Below are 10,187 nucleotides of genomic sequence, written 5' to 3' on the forward strand. Positions count from 1 at the left end.
CTATTAACCATCTCCATGTTTGTAGCGGATAATTTGAGACGAGCCGAATGTACTTTTATCCAAGATTGCACGAGCGTTTTACAACTACCTCACACGTTTCAATTCAACAGAGTCCTGTGTTAGAACTTAACAACAGTTGCTTCTCGATGTTGCTGTCCGTAAGACGAGCAAGTGAAGGAGAGGATGGGGGCTTTTGGAAAGTCTGTCTTGAAAGCTAGAAATACTTCGTTGTGAAAGTTGGATTTGTTGTTCAGTTTGAAGGTGGGGGACAATTGTAGGAATACAGGTTTTTTTTTTTTGTGTATCTTTTAAGTGAATAATGGTCGGAATACAAGGGTGAGTCCGATATCTGGCAACCTGCGATCTTGTTGTAATTGGAGGTCTCGTTATTGAAGTTCAAAAATGGCTGTAGTTGGAAAAATATTTCTGGGTGTATGAGGATTCGTGGAACCAAAAAAAGCAGCTGAGTTTGAAACAACCCTCTTCCTTTGTCTTTTACTATACGACTAAAAGTTTTGCTTTTTGTACCACAGTTTCGGGCACTTAAAAAAGTATCAATGCCCGCAGCTCTCCTGCACCCGAAACTGTTAGCAAGCGAGGACCACACAAAATAATCTATAAGATTAGTAGCCAAAACGTTAACTCTTTCAGGCACAGAAGTTTTGTTGAAAATAGAAACCTGATTTTATTGTATAAATAGTCAAGTACGGTGCTAAGAACACTATTTTCACAAACTAAAAAAATGTATTACCGCGCAGTGACCGCATATGAGGTGGTCATTCCTGGTGACCACCATGCTGAATGGGGTGGCACTTATTTTTTATGGAAGTCAGAAAAACAGTTTTTTTCTTTCCTCAGGCAGAGTGGAACATCACACATTTCGCACATCCACGTTGTTCTGGACGGCTTCGTTTTGGTGCTGCACCTTGCACACCTGCGGGGTGTACATCTTTTTGGTTGGTGCTTGCTCTCAGTCAGGCGGACGTTCGTGTCAACGCGGGGCTTTGACTTTTTCAGTTGCACAGCTGCATCGGTAGAGGACCTCCTCTTGGCTTTGGAGGCTACTTGTGCTTCAGCAGTCAATGATGAGATCACACTGCGGCGAAAATCCTTCATTGTCATCCGCTCAGCTTCTTCAATCTCCCTGAAGATTATGTATGCGTTCACCACGCAGCAGTCCAGGAAGTGAAAAAATATCCTGTGCCACCATTTTTTTTTATTTCCGGTCGATTTCGTACTGCCCTTTCATTTGGTCAAACTTGTCTACAAAGTTCATGTTTTTGTTATAGTCATGGAGAGCAGCAGGGCATGGTACCTTGGTGACGGTCCCATCCTTGTTTTTCCGGTCGACTTCAGCCCCCTGCGTGGGGTCGTGGAAGTTCGACAAAAGGTGGACAGCTCTCTTGTCCTTCCACTTCATGCAACAAACACTCTCATCACTGACTGACCAATCAGTGTTCCCTCTTTCCATTTCTTTGTCGGCTTGCAACTTGGGCAGATGCTTCCGGTTGTGGTTCACTGTTCCGCACGCATATATTCCCTGTTCCCTCAAGTCCTTCAGGAGACCATAGCTCGTAAAATAATTATCAAAGAACACACGGTGATGCCTCCCAGATATGTCTTGACACAATTTCTTGACAACCTGTGCAGCCTACTCTTTTTGCACTCCGCTTTCGGACCTTCCAGAGTAGATTTCAAACTTCAGGTTGTAGCCGGTGCTGGCGCACAACATCCATACCTTGTATCCACGTTTCACGGGCTTTTTCGGCATGTACTGCTTTAGGGAACTCCTGCCTTTGAACTTCAACATTGACTCGTCAATTGCGAGGTACTCCTTTGATAGGTAATTTTTTGCAAAGCTTCGTGAAAGTTCCGATAAAAGTGGCCTCACTTTATAAAGCCGGTCGAAATCAGAGTGGGCTCTTGGTGGCTGTAGCACATTGTCATTTAGATGCAGATGAGACAGCAGCCAACCAAATCTGTTCACTGTCATGATCTTCGATATGAATGGGTCATGCAGGTCCGGCGCGCTGGACCAATAATCCCGGTAGCTTGGACTCCGTTTTATACCCATCAGGAGGTTCAGACCCAAGAAAGATCGCATCTCTTGCTCTGTCGTAGGAGTGTATGGTTTTCCAGCCTGCTGGGCATACAGGTTCGTCTGAAAAACCACTTCTTTCGTCAAGGAAGGGGTCCATAAAAGACTGAAAATAGAAAATGGATCTTTTTCTTCTAAATCGAGGATATGGCTTTGAAGCCGAGTGTCAGCCAGGAATTCTAGTGGTGGGTGCACCCTATAGCTCGGACTCCACAAAGGAACCTTTGCTGGGGCAACGGGAGTATCATCGTCTGTTTCCGAGTCGGTGGAATCACTAATCACGTGGCAATTCCTTGGCGATGTGGGGGAGGTGTCCCGAGCGCTTCCATTAGTCGGGCGAGGTAGCTCCCAATCGCTGTCGCTGTCACTCGTGTTCTCCCCGCCAATAAGGCTGTCAGTGTCTGTGGGGATTTCTTCGCAACCATCTGAAACGGACGTTCACGTTCCTTGAACAGGATCCCCTTATCACACATCAAAATGCGAATGCCACCTCCATTGATGCATGGTGGTTACTGGTGGTAACCACCACATTGAAACGGGCAGCATCGCGTTTTTATAAGACGAAGCAGTTACTTCTTCGAACCACGTGCACGTTACACTTATTCACTGTCTCACCCAGAAAAAAGGAAGAGGTAGAGCAAATTCTTACCGCTATGCTTGTAGAAAGCTTTCGGATGAAAGGTCGGAGGCGCCATGGCACGTGTTGCACGAAACGGAAGTTTTATTTCTGAATGGAAGACAGCGCGGGGGAAGCTAGCGCCACCTAGAGTTATGAGGAGGAAGCTCGAACAAGAGCGCCGTTGGTGGTTATTGAGCTAGACCACCGTGCTGCAAGGGGAAAAAATGTTGAAAAGGTGGTCACTGGGGATAACCACCGTGCCTGAAAGAGTTAAAGAGATCCTGCACTTCGTAAAGCTATTGTTTTTGTACTTTCGTATACTTTTCCTGTTAGAAATAAAATAAAGATCACCCCGCTGGACGAAAAAAGGAACGCCGTTACTCTTTCCGTTCCAGTAAAAATGTAACGCGTTCCCGTTCCAGTTCCAGCGATGCAAAATGTAACGGCGGCGTTCCTTCGTTCCTCCTAAAAGGAACGCGTTCCAGGAACGCCGTTCCTTGGAACGCCGTTCCGTACAACACTGGCCGACAGAGCCCTCGAACACACGGAGCTGAATGGCTCCACTTTTCAAGACTGGGCACCGTTTTCTGATTGAAATATTCAGGAAATCGCTTACAAGTTATGAGTAAGATAAAGGTTGGATCAGAAAATATGGCGTCTGTTTCGAACCCTTAGCCCTACATACGGGCTGGGAATTAGCGTTCAAATATGCGTCGTGTAATTTTGCAATAACTTCTTTTGGGTGCGGAGCAAACTCTATTGCAGGGCGGTAGAGTAATAAACCTGAAGTTAGTTTTACGAAATCGCGAATTGAAATTTAAAAAAAAGTAAATATAATGGTGCGAGTTGGTGCGTGAGTGAATAAATGTGAAAACGGCGGTCAAAACAGATGGGACCACTCAGGAAAACTCTGAAATAGATGGAAGAAACGATTGTTTTGTCTGCAACTTTGCTTGGCAACAAATATTTGCGCGCTTGTTTCTATATTTATTCGTTTAGTCGAAAATACAGTATAGCCGCATAATTAAAAAAAAACATATAAATAGTAAATTTTTCCCACGAACAATGAAACATTGCAATAAAACATCTCACAGCGTTTTGAATGCAACCCTTTTTTATAATTGTTTGAGATCTTTAGCGGCATAATAGTTTTTCGAACGCAACACTTCCGTTATGACCCCGAAAGAAATCAACCGAAGCAAGGGAAAGAAGAGAGGAAGAAAGATAATTAAATACTCGTCGGCCCATAACTTTCGCTATCTTTAAGAAAGCAGACATGGGTTGCCAAACTATCGTACAAATTTCGATTTAGCCAGTGTACCACCGCGATAATTTTTAGCTAAGTACACTTTCTGGTAAAATCACACAAACGTTCGGTTCCACCGATGATTATATGACACATTTACTTTCCTGGAGATGTGTGGTGGCATCCTTATTATACTTTGTGTAAAGCCCTACACTGCTGCGGTTACGACAATAACCATAAATGAACATAATTTTCACTGGCTCCGTTCTTCAGCTTCTCTTTTCGTGCGAGTGTTATTATTGATCATCCGTCTTTGAAAATAGCTTATGGGGTATCCCGTTGTTTTGTGAACCATCGTGATTTAGATTGACCTATCAAATAAATTGATCAAAACTAAACAGCGCAAATGATGCAATAAATCTATCACGTCTGCACCTCACCTTACTGGCGTCACATGGGAACTGTAAAAAGATAAAAAAAGAAAACAGCGATACACTATCTCAAATTTATTTCAAACTGTAGAGTCCAGCAATAAAACTAAAATTACATAAAATTGCTGGAAACTGGTGGAAACACGGCGACAGCTCGACCAAACAGCTGCCCTGAGTTGAAATAGCATCGGAAGAAGGGGCAAGTCGGTGGCATGGTCCCGGAAGAAAGAACTCCTGTTACCTACGGGAGCATTAATCAAGCGACGCGGCTTGCTTTGTTGAACCGCCTTCCTTTTTCGTTCGCCGCCGTCCCCGTGTGCGCTCCCGGACTGCTCCGGCCTCCATCCATCTTGACCTACAGGGCGGAGAGAGGAGACGTCGTCTCTATGGTTGATGACCCGGGGGTCCCTCTGCTCTAAAATCGAAAAGCGTCGGAGGCCTATCTCGACTGCGTCGGGGAGGATCTCCGGACTCCGGGCAACGAAGGTCTTCCCTGATCGGTTGTCGTTGCTGGGAAAACACGTCAGCGGTATACGCAGATCGAAACAAAAATTTATAGGAAACAAAGAAAGGACAAAACGTGAAGATGTGGCGTTTCAAGAAGCCTTTACCGGTTGGCCGAGATTTCCGATGAAGGCCCAGACTTGGGTTTGTAAGCGCCGCCGAAGTCGACAGAATGGAGTTGTAGATTGGGTCGAATGGAAGCGAGCTGGGCGAATGTCGAGTCGTTAAACTGACGGCGAAGGATTATTAGACGACTTAGTTTGGGTTGGGACTTGATTGATGGCTGGGATGATTTGGAAGCTTTCTGTTGGAGTTCACGGTATATCCTGCATTTAACAAAATGTCACAATTTTTTTTCCGTCATGAAGACTTTATTGTAATACCTCCAAGATTAGCATTCCTACGTGGCATCACACTTGAAAACATATACATATTTTTTAGGGCAATCTTAAGGATTATTGCTTCCTGTACTCTTTATACTTTATTTTGTTTCACTTAGTCGTAACTACTACCCAAATATATGATCTGAAATAGTTCTTTTTTGTTAGTTATAGATATCACACAAACCATTTGGATGAATTGTTTTTGAGAAGTGTAATCTAGCCTTTGTTTCAAGTCAAATTGCGATTACGTGAACATTATGGTGCAAGCATTCTGCCAATAAAATTTATAAATCATAATTTATATATTAATATGTAAATATTAGTCTCTACATAAAAACTGTCTCTACATAAAAATTGTGAGTTATTCATATCCCAATATAAAAACTGTCCATGCGTCTACTTTCACGCAGAACACTGATAGACGAAACACCATGAATTTTGGAGAGGGTACGGTGAATCTCGCGGCTGCCAGGAATATCAAATCCTCAATGCTACACTGAAAATGACGGTTCAGATTCTCATTGCATTTCCATTGTCACATCGCAGACCTTAAGTTTAGGTAGAAAAGTGTTTCCGGCATTCTCATGCATCCAGATACAAGTGAAGGGCTCTCCAATTGCTTCTTGATGCTGGCACTTTTGACATGGTAGTTCAGGAACGTCTATATTCAACACGTCGGAACAAAGAGGAACTTCATTTCAGATCAGTAACCTATATTTAGGTACGCTCGCGAATCACTATTGCGTACTTTGCACAATGAGTTCGCTGGAGCGTTCATTATATGAAAGTAAGGCATTTCTTAAATGAGAACAATTTTGTTAACCAATCTTCAAACCCCATTTTTGGAAACGCGCTAATTATAAAACCATTAATCCGTCGGAGCCCTACTGCCGTTTGGAAGTGCTGTGTTACAAGAATTTATATTTTCATAACGTTCCTCTTCCAGAAGAGAGTTCTAAAGGTCGGAACTAATCGCTGCTAATGCGCGTGGAGTTGCCCTCTTTAATTAATATATTGAAATGATGTCAGTTGAAAGCTTTCACCGTCATTAGTAAATATTTATTCCTCCGCTCAAGAAGCGGACCGTGGGAAGTACCGTAATTACTCTCTAATTTCAAGAGCGGCCTTTAAAAATGTATGTACTGCCAACCTTTGCGTAGAAGTCATCACAGCGAAAAACTCAAGCTGCATGGAGCAGATTTTTTTGCGTGGTTTAATAAATCAACCTTTCATCCTCAAATATAAGCCCTAGACATAGAACAGAAAGTGGAGCTTACTTGTATCTCTAGAGAACAAAAAGTTACAATCTGTGGTAGCACCGTAACAGCATTCGACGCTATGGCAGAGAATTCCTGAGAGAAATGGCACCAACCACAGCATCGTTTATTTCAGACACAGCACTTTTCTGACATCACAAAGAAATGAAAGATGCTTACAAATCTTTGTAATGCGAAATTAGAGCGCAGCTCTTGTAGAGGAGGAGGGGAGGGTACAGAGGGGAGGGTATGCCCCATCCGTTCCCTCCGCTCCTCCTCCATAAACCGCTTAACTTAGCGGGAAACTTTTCCTGCTAAATTTAGCGGGGAAAATGACGTGACATGACTTAGTGTCGTCACCTATGAACTAATTTAGTTTCTCCGCTAGATTTAGCGCGAAACTTGACGTCACATGCTCTCAACACTAATTCAATTTTCCGCTAAATTTAGCGGAGCGGTTACGCCGACGTCAACGCCGACGCCGTGAAACGCGGAAACTGACCGCGCTCTAAAGCAAAAGAGTATCCGCCTGTCCTTTTGTTTAACAGATTTCAGCCTATAAAGATACTCTACATAATGCCCAGTGTGTCTTGGCATGCTGGCCTTAAGCAGGTCACTGTTTTGATTGGGGGGGGGGGGGGGGGGGAGGTTTTATCTGCGGTTTACATGTTACGCCAGACTACAGTTGTAAACGTCATGTACCTTCCCTATTGAAAATTCCATCAAGCTACGTAATTTGGGACACTGACTGCCAGTCAGCAGCCTTGGTGGAACGTGGTGGACCATCAGACGTCATGACGTCTGACTGCCACTGCCAAGGGAATTTCATCATCAAGGGCAGCATTTATATAAGAGTAAAGCTATACGCAGTCATAAATATCGCCAAATGCCTCGATAAAACAAAATGCTCGAAAAAAAAAAAAAAAGCAAGAGCACCGCGGATTGAACCCGCGACCGCTTGCGTACAAATCGGAAACACTAACCGCTACGCTACGCCACCGTTGCGGAAACTCGATTTGACTATTCGTTTTATACAAGATGCTTCGGCTGCAAATGCAGTTAAGCCGTCAGCACGTTATGAAAGCACTCGTACATCACTCGCCGTACTTCAGTTCTACTCACCTGCCATGTAGAGTACTTTCGCGTCGTAGAATGATCCTTTTGTTCGCGCGTCATCGGCCCAGTAGACCTGGTACACCTTGTCGTCTTTAACTACACCGCTAAAGTCCCTTACATCGTCGGAGCTCACAACAGGCTGGGTCTTGTCGAGTAGAAATTCTACTAAAACATAAGACATTGTAGAGCCCGGGCAGGATCGACAGGTTGGAGCAAGCGGGCAAACAAAACGAGTCGAGAGCGATCGTTCATAAAGGCTCGGCGAAGCCTCTATGGGCGAAGCGAAGTGCGAAGTGTCGCGTTCGACGCTTCGGCGGCTTCGGCGGGCTTCTGATCAAGGTTGTAGGTCGGTTGCGTGTCATATCTCTAACGTCAGCGGTTTTATGGGCTCACGTCCCGAAGTCGTTTTCTCGTGCATAAATTACTTTTCGTATTCATAGATTTGACGAAATAGTGGTATCCGAACGAACTTTACGTCCTTTGACCGTACTTCTGTCTGCACGTCAAAGCTTTCTGACGTACAGTCAGAAACAATCGATGTACATTCAGAATCACCACCAGGACATCCTGATGGCATTTCGCGGCGGCCGACTGCCACCAGGAAACCATCGGAAACCCGACAAGCGGGGTCTGACTGGAGTTTGACTGTCGGTCAGAGTAACTTGTTGTCCAATCAGACATGCTTGACGTACAGTCAGGCACAGTCAGCGGTCCACTAGAAAACATTGACTGCCAAACAGCGTTACATTGATGGATTTTTCCTTCGGGTTAATATCAAATTTCCTTTAGGAGCAATAATTAAGCACCATATTACATCCTCTGAACCAAGGACCAGCCCAGACATTCTTGCCGTGCGACGTGAAAAATACATCACAGTACAAGTTTGCTCAAAGTAGTGACTAAATCAATTAGGGTATTTCGCGAACAGGGTATATCCCTAAATCGAACTTGTGACAACCAGGAAATGGCACAAAAATAACCCCGGAGTTGGTACCAGAACATACAATAGACTTTTGAGTATCCGGAACGTGTCGGCCAGAGTGGTTCAGAAATGATTCTCTGAAGTAGTAATTACTTTATGACCTTATTAGTTCTTAGCCGCATTCCCTTTTGCTTCACTGTTCTTTTCATATTTAGATTTCTCTCATGAGCTGACAGTTTGATATACTTTGCATGTTTTTGACGCTTGAAAATAATCTTGACAGAATATTGTCAGCTATTTACATAATTTAGATTTTAAATCTGAAGCAACGCCAGCGCAAAATTTTCTTGAAAGAAATTCTCGGCCAAAAACTATGTATGTATTTCCAAGTTTCTGTCGTCGGTTTCAAATACTCTCGTTGAAGTTACAAATGGAGCAAATTGATCAGCCTTCGGGCAGTACATTCATCGCAAGAAGAAGTTTCATTTCTGAGAGGCGCCAAACAATTAAAAAAATACTTGACATAATCGAAACGCTATGTGGCATGTTCAAATTTTGAATACGATTCAGTATGACTCAACGTCCCGCAATTCCGGTAGAGCATAATTTCCAAGTCTGACGACTGCCTCGTAGTTTCAACTGGCGTCTCTTTATTTCACCGAGCGTTCGGTAGTTTTGCGGGTTCATGTCAGATATTCCGCTTCCGCCACTTAGACAAGGTCAGAGCATTATTCAGATATTACGAATGAATGTGCATCGGCTTACCGACTCCCAACGAACCATTCATTAGCCACGACGTAAAGTTTAAGGCAAAACAGCGTGCATCAATCCCCATGGTGGGGAAATAAAAAACCCGGATTCAGTGTAGAAAAGAAACGAGAAGAAAAACGAGTCTCAGGCACCGCATTCTTGCTTTGGCCAAAAGAAGCATCTCTTGGTGTGTCCAAGAAGAGTCTCCAGAAGGGGACTAGATTGGATGGCCACATTCGGGAGATACCCACGTTCCTTGTCAACGGAGATCTGCCAGCAGATCCCCGATTCCAAGCTCGCCTTTGTGTCACGGTGCTTGGTTAAGGAACAAAACCACAAAAGGGAGCCGTCCAGCTTCTTTGGGGCTCCGTTCGGAGTGCATCTGGATAGACATCCTACATTTCCCTCAATATCCATCTGCCTTGGGTTTGTCTTCTTTATTTTTTATCCGTTAAATTGTGTTTTTGCAATTATATTGTTTTTATGACTTTACGGGCTTTGATGCATCGATGCTTCTCTATGTTTAGTGTATTCTACTCACCGCACGTGTTTTAAAATCTGGTTGGACTCGTTTGAACTTGAAAGAGCGAGATTGCAGTCCTTGCCACGAGAGATCTGTATAAATAATCAGGACACTGCAGGTTTCATTGGATATATACCAAATGTTTTGTTTTATTTTCCATTGATTTTCATTGATTTATTTTACTTTATTCGGGGTTCTGGGGAGCACACAAAAGAGTAGAAACATAAACGTATGATTGGAGTCTTGTTCCTTTTCGTATGTTTGAACTCTTCGTATGCTATGAGCCTCGTATTCATCAAACCTTATAATACGTGTGGTCCCATATAGCGATAATTAATT

The 10,187-nt window shown here is 43.7% G+C and overlaps 1 pseudogene; it reads right to left on the reverse strand.

The window, feature by feature from the left end:
- Positions 1-643: 643 nt before the first annotated feature.
- On the reverse strand, positions 644-2,793 carry LOC115319587 (annotated as a pseudogene).
- Between the last annotated feature and the right edge of the window lie 7,394 nt (positions 2,794-10,187).

The sequence above is a fragment of the Ixodes scapularis genome, unplaced genomic scaffold, assembly GCF_016920785.2.
Source record: "Ixodes scapularis isolate PalLabHiFi unplaced genomic scaffold, ASM1692078v2 PGA_scaffold0__279_contigs__length_252992795, whole genome shotgun sequence".
In the NCBI taxonomy this organism is placed as follows: Eukaryota; Metazoa; Arthropoda; class Arachnida; order Ixodida; family Ixodidae; genus Ixodes; species Ixodes scapularis.